Genomic DNA, 13,462 nt, shown 5'->3' with positions numbered 1-13,462 from the left:
ATCATTAAGTTTCATCTGCTCTGCTTTCTACTTGTATGCATATTGTATGGATGGAGCAGTTAAAGCGTCTACCGCCTAGGGAAGAAAAAAGAATTTGAAAATTCATCGTACTCAAGCGTCATGAAACATTCGAACGGGCGTTATTCAAATACTCTCTTCGGTATTCTGGTGATAAATTTACAGGGTTTCAGTGTCCGATGTCACGTACTTTTTGTACATAGAGCATCTAGATAGAGAATATCTATGTATGGATTATTGATGAGATGCAAAGCTGAGATGACTCGACTATAATTATCGTACTTATAAGATAAAAAAAATTCACACTGAAAAAGCATTAATCATACGGATCTTGAACATTACCAAGGATATGCTAACAAATGGATTAGAATAGATTTATTCTAAATTAAATAAAAGGAAAAACGATAGCTTCATTTCGCTTGGTGATTTTTATTAAATTCTCGTTATTAGTTCCGTTACTTGCGTACTTCCTTTGTATAGTAACTATTAAATTAGCATTTCTATATAATTGACTATCGATTAATTTTTCATATTTTTTTTAGATTTATGAACATGCAAGATATATTAAATTGTACAGATTTAAAAATGAATTTGTATATGATAATTTCGGTCTTTTTAATATGAAAAATTGAAATGACAAATATATGAACAATTAATAATTTTATTCTATAATTTATTTTATCAACTCTAATGATCTTTCAAAATACAATACTCTTAAGTTTTATCATAAAATCTTTTTAAAAATTGAAAAATAAAACTAGAAAACATTAGATTTAAAAACTAATGAAATTGAGCATTCGAATCCATAAATACTACACTATATATTTTAAAATTAGAAAATAAATAGTTTACTCGAATATATTTAGCTATAATAAATTGTAAATGATAACAATTAGTAAACGAACTATTAACAAATATGAATTAACGTTATTGTTTATAATTTTCTTTTATTATAATAAAAGATATTATAATGCTCATAAGAGCTATAAATCAATTTCAACAACATTCTAATTCAATACTTAGTCTTTAATTGAGTAATAATATTCATTCCTGTATATAAACTACCTAAAATGAATATTAATTATACAAACGTAAAGATTATGGGTAAAAAAAAATATAAAATTTAATATTTTATTTTATTATTTGGTGAATCCAGAATAAATAAAAAAAAAGATTTTAACATTAGTATTAATTATAACAAAATAAGTTAACACTTATGATAAAATAATATTGTATAGACACTTACATAAACATAAATATTCTGCTACACAATCATTAAGCAATCAATAATATTAAAATTATCTGTGTTAATTTTTTATAAAAAATGGTTTATTGGACATATAATAACTTTATAGAATATTACAGTTATAAATCAAATATTTAATATATAGCATATAATATATATTTCTCAACTATTAAAAAATTACATTAGTTAGAATTTCTAGTAATTTATAGAATTTTGTAATAATAAAAAAGAATTATAACAACATTTCTCAATAAATTTCTTTCTATATTTTTAAGAAATTTACACGAGTTTATACTGGGTACTTTAATACTGTTGATCTTTTTTTTTCCTTGTGCAGATTAAGTTTTATGATATTGTTTTATGCATGCCGATACATCAATGTAAAACAGATAAGGGATAAGTTGAGAAAATTTTATAGATTATAAATTTATGTATAATATTACCGTATATACAAGTTCATATATTTTGTAATAATACGTATAAGAAACTACAAGTGAAATCGAATAATTAATCATCTATTATATAAAAGTAAGAATGTGTCCGATTTATACGCCATACTGACATTTTATGTTAGGAAAAATTTTTGATTTATGAATGTATATAAGTAAGAAACTTGTTAAAATTTAAGTTTTATTTTGATTTTAATTTTTGTTTTCAATTTTTCATTTAACTTCAATTTTATAAATAATTTTTATAATAATAAAAAAATTAATTAAATTATTAGTGGATCTTATTTTAAAGCCATATATTATTCTTTATAATTATTTACTCAAAATACATAAATAACATAAAAATTGAAAATATATAAATATCGGAATAACTAAAATAAAAATGATTGAAAGCTGTTAAGTTAAATAAACAAAATTAAAAATATGGGATGATACAAACAGAAAATAAACTTTATAAGAAGAGGAAAAATAAAATACAAACATACTTCTATAAAACAACATTAAAAATTAAAAAAAAGTAATATCATAATTTAAATAAGTTAAATCGATCTTCCAAATAGAAATTTTTCTTTTTCATCAATGAAAATATAAAATTGTTTATAGTCAGTAAAAATACTAATATTAACTCTTCCTATAATAAAATATATTAATTACTAAACTAAAATTTTTAATTATTTTCAAATGATTCGTAAAAAGGTTTGTTTAAAAAATTGAGCTTTAAAACATTTTAGATATAGAATAAATTTTTAAAAACATTTATTTCTTAATTATCTATTGGCTTACAAGGTTGAAAAAGATATTTTAATTTATACATATAAAATTTAACACTAAAGTAATAGAAACTGATAATTAAATAAATAATAATTAATCTGTTTACTAAAAAGGTTGATTTCTTTTATTTAACTTTTCTATTTTTAAAATTTCGATAAGTAATATCAATTCTCGTCATATTTGAAATAATTTAGTTTCTGTATAGGACTTTTTTGAAGATTTTTACAATTTCACCGTTTTCATTAGTCTCAGCACTGATTATTGGCTGACAAATGTTTGTTAAACTTAAGTTTTAGATGCACAATATTAAAAACTAAATGTATTTTTAATAACATTAATTAGCGTATTAGAAATGGTATTTTAAAAAGTCAGCTTTACAAAGATGTTAACATTCGTCTTTTACCCTTTATTTCAAACATGGTTTTTGGAGTTTTAATAACTATTGATAAATTTATTTTCTACTTTTTTCTTCTAATAGGATTATGTTCACTGTTATCTCGATACCTACATGCACAATATGAAGTTATGAATTAGAAATTTACGTTCACCTGTTTTTCAACTTTTTATATTTTCTATTTCTAATCATATTTTATATGATTAATATTTTAACTTTCAACAGATATGATCAATTTGATAAGACTTGTAATATTATTTTATTAACAAAGGAAAAATTTATTAATAGAGAAAAATAATTTGGAATTAAACTAGAAATATAATATATTACTATAAAAATATAATTTGTTTTCATTATTATATACTTTTCCTTAAAATATTGCTTATAAAGCACATTCTAACGTAAATCATTTTTTAAAATAATTTCTAAATAAATTTAAATAAATTATTTATTATAATAAATTATAATAAAATTAAATTATATATTATAATAAATAAATTCTCATTACCATTATATTTATTACACGTATATGATTGATAAGTAAATCCTTTAACATATCATTATACGTAATCATATCATTATTCATAAATGAAGATATTATGGACGCGCCTGTCAAAAATAAATAGTTGCATACGCTCGAACCGAAAACTTTCTCCTCAATAATAGAACATCACTCTTTCTTTCTACGCGTATGCATGCATTTACATTTATAAATTTATGCGCTCTTTGTATCATAAAGAATAGACTGAAGGCGCATGCAGGAAACGATGTGGGAACAGCAAAAGCGTAACAAGCGGAGCGTTCCTAAGAGGAATGAGGTTCTTTGTTACCAGGTTTGTTTTTCTCTTCTCTCTCTCTCTCTCTCTCTCTCTCTCTCTCTCTCTCTCTCTCTCTCTCTCTCATTCTCTTCCTCTCTTCCTCAAAGTTTTATATTCACTAACGTTACTTGGTCCAGCTACTTTTGAACCAGTGCATAAACTATGGGTAATCTTAAATCAAAGGGAACAAGCAAGTGTATGTTTCTATAGAACTCATTACAAAAATGCTACTAAGCTCTCAATCTTTTACTTCTTACAATCAATTTTATAAACTTGTTCACGATCCTCAGTACGTCGTATAGACAGTAAGAAAAGTAATTATAAGTCATTAAATTAAACGTTATTAATTAAAAATATTTTTTATCAACTTAATTCCTTGAAATAAAATTAATTTCCACCTCACATATTTTTCTTCGAAATACAATTTTCAATGCATTTATCAATTATCATTTATCTTTTATATTCTCCTTTACAACAATTATTATTTTTATTTATTAATTAACAATTAATTATATTCTAGCGTTTGAAATATTCTTCTTATTTTATTTATTCAATGAATAAAATGAATTATAAAATAATTAAATACGAAACCAAGTTTGCTGTAGGTATCGCATTCATTGTTATTATAATGCATATTTATGACATTTTGGGCTCTGATAATTAATAAATCTGAAATAAGTTTGGAAAATTATAATATAATATTATTATTATTTATTACATAAAATATATTTTAAAACTATTAAATGCTTATATTTACATATTCACGTAATTGGCTTTCAGAATTACACAAATTACTTATTTTCACAAATTACAAAAAATTTTCTTTCTTGTTTTATCAAACCTATTATATAATAAAACAATGGCATTAATAAAACAGTTAATATTTATGGACTTAAATTATTACAATAGCCGATTAAAGAAAATGAATGAACTATTGACAACTATAAAATAATGAATTTTTTAAATAAAAAAGTGAGAATATTGCAATAAAAATAAACATATTATTTACTTATAATCGATCATTTTAATTGTCTAAAATAATTTTTAGAATAAAGTAGTTTAAAAATGTCTAATTGTAAAAAATTATGAAACAATTACAATCAATTTTGAAAGAGTAGAAAATTTAATTCGTCCGATTACATTAATAAAAGGAAATACGTAATTATATTTGTTGTATAATGTAAAAATCAGCATAATGGAAGAAGTCTTAATGAGTTTGTAATATATTTATATTAACAAATATATTAAAAAGAATTATTGAAGTATACTTAATTAATAATTATAATACATTTTACACAAATTTTACAATATTTTTCATTATCTTATTAGTGTATTAATAATAGATCATGAAATTTCGTTTAAAAACCGTTTAAAATAATTGTAGTTACAACAATATTGCTTTCTTTTATCGTAGTAACATTAATAATTATTAGACTCCGAATATAGAAAAAAATGTAATAAATTTAAATATTGTTTTAAAATTAAAATTTTTCTACATAGTTTTACATAAATAAATCAAATACTTGGAAAAAGGCAAATTTTCATTTTCCGCATCAAAAAATATTATAAGGTAACAAAACTGTTCACTTTATCATGATATTGTTCGTTACTTGATAGTTAATATTATTTATTGTAAATAATTCAAAAGTTCATTCTAATTTGTATCAATATATATATCAATTATTTTTTAATTGCTTTTTGTTCTGAAAATGAATAATATTGTTGAAAATATACTCCATTATATTAAATACAATCAGTAATTATACATCAGTATAATTACATTAGTTTTTCAATAAGAATAAAAATTATACTGTAATATGGTACATATGTAGATTCGTAACTGCAATATTGTAAATCACAGAATAAAATACAGTAAATTGAATATTCCAATAATCTATTTTTTTTATTTATATAAAAATTCTTGTTATAAAATATTTTTCTTCGCTCATTCTTTTTTGGGTATATTCTTCAAAATTAAATTTATTACAGTAGTTTGTATAATACAGGATATATCGATAAAAGTGAAATATCTATTCAATTTATCAATGGTATTGTAAATTACAATTACAGTTTACTGATTTTTTAACAAGATTAAATAAAATATTATTATTAATTTTTACAATTTAAAGATCTTACATACTTTATAGCTTAAAATATTATTTCTAATTAAAAATAAGTAAAAACTAAAGTAATATATAATGTGAAACAATAAAATAGTCTACTGACAAAGTTATACCATCAAGAAACTGTGCCAAATAAGAAGTTTAACGTTAATAAGGATGAATATTCTTTTCGATTAGATGTACATCTCTTCGAGATTCCTTTAAAGTAAAAATGAAAAGTTAATAAGAAGAAAAGTCATTTTAGGTAACAATGCATTATCTTCCCTTGCAGCATTATGGAAGGGCTTGTATTTCGACAGAAATTAGAAAGTAACGGAAATGTAAAGGAAAATAAATTTTTTATAGAAAATATATTAGTGGGTTTATTATTTTTTATTTTTTTTTTTTTTTTATGGAGTTATTGCAATAATATAACTGCGTTGAAATCATAATAAAAACTATTATTTGATAAACAGGCAAGCACATCTATACTTTTTATTATTTTGTTAAATAAAAATGTATTATGTAAATCAATTGTCTTCTGATATATGTCTTCATCTTCTTAATATTAAATTATTTATATGAAATAGTAATTTTATACTGTTTTATGTAAATTATTGATAATGAGAAAATAGAAAGTTTTCGAATTATGAGCTTAAATGAAAACCAGCAAATGTAATTACTCAAACAAAAGTATTTCATCGGCTTATTACTTTCGGTTGTACAAGAATATAATATGCCTTATATATGGTTAGCAGTGTTAACATTATGATTTGTCCTTTTGCATTCAAAGTTTTGAAGAGCTAAGGAAAATTCTTTATATTTACAATCATTAAGTGTGCTTCTATATATAAATGTACATATTGTTATATCGAAACAAATCATAATTTTTAGATTATTCGATAATACAGAATGTTTTTATTGACTTTCAAAACAGTCAATATTAAAAGGATTTTTATATAGTTTTTTGTTTGACTTCATTTTATAAATGATTTAATATTGAATCAAATATAAATCTTAAATACTAGTTAGATACTTAATTAAATTATTCAATAAATGTTTAAACGGTTATAATCATAATTGTAGTTGATTAATTAATTCCGTACAAATTTGTATTAAACCCATTATTATTATATAAATAATAAATCAATAGTAATATTAAAAATTTGTGCTATCTAGTTTCGTTATTTTTATGATATGATCACGACTTTAAATAAGATTATTATTAATTTTGTATGTTTTGATTATAATATATTTCAAGTCTTTCTAATGATTATTAATTTTATTTACTACATAATGATCATAGTGTTTAACAGAAATAGTGGGTATAATATTTTTAAGTAGGTATAATATGTTTAAGTAGGTATAATATTTTTAAACACTCTTATATATCTTTTTTAAGATTTATAATAGGAATTATTTTATATATCAACATAAACATTTAAAAGGGACACAAATTTTTAATATAATTATTTATTCTTAATATATTAATCGACTTACGATATATTTAACTAGTATATCAACCAGTTACGCTACACTCTTGTAGATGAATATTCAAATGCAACTTGCTGAAAATGTACATAATGACAAACCTTATGGTATATATAAATCATAATTAGCCATCAAATGTTATTTAATTAATATATAGAACCAATCTCAAAAATTCAATATTTGATATAGTTCAGTATTTTTTAGATTTAGTGATTCTTCATAAAGATAAGTAAATATTTATTCGGACATTAACTTAATTTGAAGAGTTCATATATGTGTTACTATTAGGTAAGCAATCTGCCACGCGGACATTTAAAGGAAGTACACCTACTCAGTTTATCAGTCATTACGCTATTCAGCAATGCTATTCGGCCAGAGTTTACGATCATAAGCTAGTCACGCAGTTACTCTTTCTCAGTGAAACCATTACAAAGAACAGATATTCAAGTCCCAAGTGCGCAACAGCACAAGCAGTCAAGGGTGCTGACCGGACTACAAGAAAATATCCGACTACAAGAAGCACAGCATCGAAGCAGTCCTTATCACGAAGGTATACCTGTAGTCTTTCTCTCAAATAATCATTCATTACATTAATAACAAAGCTATTATTGATATAGCATAAAACATACTTATATCAAGGAGTATGCGCAATCCATTGCTGATCCTTACAAAATTAGCAAAGACTATTAGCTAATAACATTTCGTTGCAACATGTTCTTTCAAAGAATGTGCGCACTCTGCTAATATTTACAACATTAGCAGAGGCCACGTCATTTACATTTCATGGGACATACACCTTACCTAGAGGTCCTTACAAGATTAGCAACATCATCATCTTCAAGGAACAACTCGCGTAGATAAACTATCCACCACAGAAGCAGATCCAAGCCACTACATCTTCGTGGTTGAACATAGCATACACCTTTCCATCGTATAAATCTAGCAAATCAATAATATAATTGTTAATAAACCATACGTTAACGAAGTCTGCACGTACTATATATTTTTACAGCCTTTCCACTTAACTCCTTCCCAAGCATCCGCTAGGGTGGGTGGCAACTTATTCCAAAACTATCGAAATATTGGCAGTTCGAGCCAGGAATCAAACATTTTCGAACATTTGGTGAGTCAAATATTCTATAAATTTGTGTACGAAATGCTACGTAATCTAAATTTTTACTATGTTTACATGGATAATACTTTGGTAGCATTATATAATGAACGTTAGTTAATAAAAAATTTTTGACAATTATTCTAATGGTTTAAAACGAAAACTTTTTATCGATTTCTTAAAATCTTTTCTACAGATGTGAATAATCGTTTTTGGACTGCTTTATAGCGCAGGATGATGCTCATTTTTACTCAAACGGTATAAAAAGCATTTACGTCCTATAATAGAAGCTTGAAAATTCATCGTTTACCATAAGCTATAAGCCGATAAAATGTACTTTCTAGTGCAGGATTACGAAGGCCTCCTAGTAGCACATTAAGTAAAGAAACAAACGTCGCAGTTGTTGCATTTTCGTGGACATCAAATTTGAAATTTATTGGATATTTTATGCTACAACCGGAGCCTTCTTCACTACTGCCTAAGAAGATTAAAATTAATCAGTCACATCATTTACATAAATAGATCCGATGATTTAATGTACTGCTTCGATTACCCTCTATAATGTGTAATCTGTAACATATAGTTAACCATAATAATTATGACAACGACTCGAATATCTATGTAATACTCGATAATAGTGCGAATACTAAAGAATGATGTAAAAAATAAGTGAACAAAAAGTAAATAAAAATAACATTAATCAGTATCAAATAAAGTTTAATTTACAAGGTACTACACTAAAGTCATAACGGAACATCGCAGGAGTTAATCTTCGGAATTAATCTAATTAGATTGTTACATTAACCATGATTATAAGTGGAAGTTCGATCGATAATGAACGATAATAATAAAATAGAAAAATACGAGAAAAATGAAACGAACTTGCATTGTAGTTTTATGTTTATAATAATCATGGTGATAGTCATTATATCGGGCGACCCTGAAATAAAACTAGTCTGCAAACCGTTTCCATGAAACTCTCATTCATCTATTTGCAAACTAGCAAAAGATTTCAGTATTGTACATTTCAAACTATAAGCTACTATTCGCAAACTAGCCAGATGATCGAACGATTTCATCAACAATTCATCATGATATCAGATCGAAAACAGCACATTAACGACACTGACAAAACAGAGAAAGACATAGTCGATTTATCATATAACGACGACTAGCAAAGAATACGAAACAATTTAGATTATATCCCATGTAACAGTATTGTGTTGCAATAATAAATATCGTAGTAAACCTGTATCATATGTAACGTCATCGACGTCTAAATTGTCTGTAATGAAGGAGATAATATAAATATAATGCAGTAATACTGACTAGGAAAGAACGAATAGAATAGATTATTTATCGATTGCTAACGTGGAAATATTGTGAAAAATGAAAGCAAAGATCCGCCAAGAATACGTATGGTTAAAGATTGCAATTCAGAGCTCCTCAACACTATTTTAGAAAAGGAAGCAAAATTACTATAATCAAACAATACAACGTTAAAGTAACAAATGTAATACAATTATATATAAATTGATTGTCAATTTCTTTTATTCTGTCCACTTGTTCAGTCTACTCTAATAAAACAAAGATTAAGATAATTTTAACTATAATTTCTGGAATATTATCTTCTAAAATTAATTAATTTGGATATTATTTATAAATAAATTATACCGTTTACGTGACTGTTAATTTTAAATTTAAAAATGAAAATTTTCATTCTCAAAAAAATAGTTAATTATAGAATGCAGTAAAATATAATCACTGGAAACTAAAATATATATAATTTGTTGAAATTCAAAATAATTATTAATAACAAAATTAATAACTAAATTAAAAATTAAATTAAAATTATTATAATTGATATTAATTTAAATTTTTGTCTTCCTGTATTTATTATATTAAAACCAAAATATTCCAAGTATTTTTACTATACAATAATCAAAAAGTTATGTAACTAAATATAAAACAAACAAAAATTAATAAGTATAAAATAACAATTGAAATATTAAAATACACTATTGTTACAATTTTATAAAAAAATATTACATTATAATTGCCTTGAAAATTTGCCAATACTTCTGAATAAGGAATCTTTAATCTGTAATTTAAACATTTTTTATTTAAACTATCTTTCTTATTATTACCTTTAATTTAAACTAATTCTTATATCTCTAATTATATATATATATAGTATAAATATAATACGTTAACGGTAATATAGGATAACAAAAACATTGATAAGAATTAGTAGGAAATGTTTCGGTTGAATAAAATAATGAAATTAAAAGTTCTATTTAATATAATATATTTATTTATGTAAAATTTCAACGTAGTGATAATTAACAAAAATTTAAAATCACACCATAATCATTACAATGATTCATAAAATATAGTAATTAAAAAATTTCGTCTTATGATTTTATAAAAGAAAAAGACGATTTTACAACTTCTTGGTTATGTTTCATATAGAATTAATACTTTTTAATGAATTAGATTTTACTAGGATACTACTAGATGATTAAATTAAATTGAATATTATTTATAATTTTATTCTTTTTATGATCGTTGTCAGATTATCAATAACAAAAATATTTTAAAGCCATAGATTGCAAAAAAAAGTTTGTTAAAAATTTTATAATTTATAAAATGGTAACTTGTTATGTAAAAGAAATCCATAATATTATTATTCGAATATTATATAAAAATAAAAGTTATGTGAAACAAAAATGATGCAAATTGAAGAGTTTGTAAAATAATTTTAACATGATAATATTGTTGGATTAAAATTAATGAAAGTTTTGAAATATTAGTATTTTTATGTATTGAATATATTAGTATATGTTGGTATTATTAAAATAATAATTTATAAGATTGAAAAATATCATAAATCGAAGATACAAAAATATTTTGTTTAATGTCATCGTTAGAAAGTAAGTTGATTAAAATAATAAATACCATAAGAATTTTTTATTGTTTTTATTGTTATATAATTTGTATTATTTAGTTTATTATTACACATTTATAGTAAAATTTGGATTATTATAATACAAAAATATAAAAATACATAGTATTTATTCAATATTAAAACTCAGATTTATATTTTATATTTTATATATTCACTTTTCGAATTATTTATTACAAGGACTTTTGAAATCGTACATAAATTTCATTGATTTTGAATTTCATTGATTTTCATTGATTGAATTATCGATTTGGAATATTTATGAAAGCTATTTTTCAATTTAAACGAAATACATCTGATGAATTTAATCATTCATTAAAATCGAAAATTGCTAATCTGATCGAATTAGATTGATACTCAAAGACTAAACAATAAATAAAAAATTAAGAGATGTTAATTGAACATTAGTCTTCAAATATAATTAAAAATATGTGTTCGATGCAATTATTCAAATTAAACATAAAGTTGTAAATATAAAGTAAATATTATTGTTTCATTTTTTATGGCGTAATTAAACTTAATTTTAAATTAATTTACAAATATAAAGAGTAATGAAGTCATAAAATATGTAAAATTAAAAAGTATTATTAATAAATTGCTATCATAAAAGCAAACATTTAAATGTAAATGCTTTGCTGCAAATTCACCACTTTTATCCTTTTCCTTCATTCCACCGTGTCGTATGTCCCTATAATTCTCTTTCAAGAGATAGAGTGACTTCACATACATGAATATACGGTAATACATTGAATCCAAAGAAAACTTATGTATAATGGTCTTTAGATACTTTATTTTTTATAAAATTAAACGTATATCTATCATTAATTAATTTTCCTATTTTTGTAGATATTATCAAGAATGTATGGTTTAATTAAAATCTTGAGACATAAAATAACTATTTTTATTATAAATTTACTATTTCGTCGCTTGTTTTATAGAATGCCACATGAAAAAGTTGTTTATATAAGATATAGATAAATAAAAAAATTAGTTAATTATATTATGATAACGTTATTTATTATTCCTAACTTTTGATGTCATTGGTTAAATGTACAGAATAAAACATTCACTATAAAAGTTATTCTACTGCGTTAAATTCATTAAAGTTTATTTATAATATTAAAAATTCTAGAGTAAAGTAATTTAAAAAATGCAGAAAATAAACAAAATTAAATAAACTCTACTTTTAAAACAAATTTCTTTGATACTTTTACTCGTATAGTCTTTTGATAATTAAAATAATTTCAGAAGTTTATAAAATAGGTTCAACGTAAGGAATAGATTATTTTCTTGTACACTCATATATTACTTTATTCAAAATTCTTTTCTGAAAAATAACACACTTATACGAATAAAAATAACTAGCACTAATTATGAATAAAATTATTAGAATTATTTTGAAATACATAATTAAAAATTATATAATATTTGAATTAATAAATTGATTTCATATATTCAAAATAAATATTAGTACAATATTAATGTTTATTGAAAAATATATAATCAAAAAGAAATATAATAGTGATAGAGTAGTTAATAGCGATAAAATAAAAATGAACTTGTAAAAACTTGTATTTTTAACTTATAATAGTATTTATATCTTATTTAAATATTTTATTCAACTATTCAAGAAAGAATTTAAGTATGTATTATAGCTAATATATAAAATATATAAAGCAATTTATTTAGTTCTAATAATTAACAATCCTTGCTCGTCTATACTGATTCAAACTTACTCAATTTTCATTTTTAATTCTATAAATATAGTTGAAATTCAGAAGGAAATATTACAAATTTTCAATTATATCAAAACATGATACTTCAAAACTTTAATTATCATTAATAATTAGAAAGACAAAATAAATTAAATACATGCATATTATTTAATTAGTTTCCAAATTTATACAGCTCTGATTCGAAAAAATAATTGTAAGCCAAACTTCAGCTTAAAACTTACATTTATGTTTGAATTTATGTTAAAACAAAATATGTTAACATTTGAATTTATGTTAAAACAAAATTTAATTAATGTAAATAAAAAATGGTGTATAAATAATATCTTTTTCGTTACTACAGATTTTTTTAAATATAAAACGT

General features: G+C 22.6%; 1 protein-coding gene across 1 annotated transcript in view; it reads right to left on the bottom strand.

Annotated features, from left to right (window-relative positions):
• kon (chondroitin sulfate proteoglycan 4-like protein) overlaps positions 1–13,462 on the bottom strand; it is a 71,520-nt gene that overhangs the window by 51,549 nt on the left and 6,509 nt on the right. The gene's annotated exons all lie outside the window — the stretch shown is intronic.

The sequence above is a fragment of the Ceratosolen solmsi genome, unplaced genomic scaffold, assembly GCF_000503995.2.
Source record: "Ceratosolen solmsi marchali unplaced genomic scaffold, CerSol_1.0 scaffold10, whole genome shotgun sequence".
Lineage (NCBI taxonomy): Eukaryota > Metazoa > Arthropoda > Insecta > Hymenoptera > Agaonidae > Ceratosolen > Ceratosolen solmsi.
Note: the sequence above shows the minus strand (reverse complement) of the source record. Positions and strands in the feature narration are given on the sequence as shown.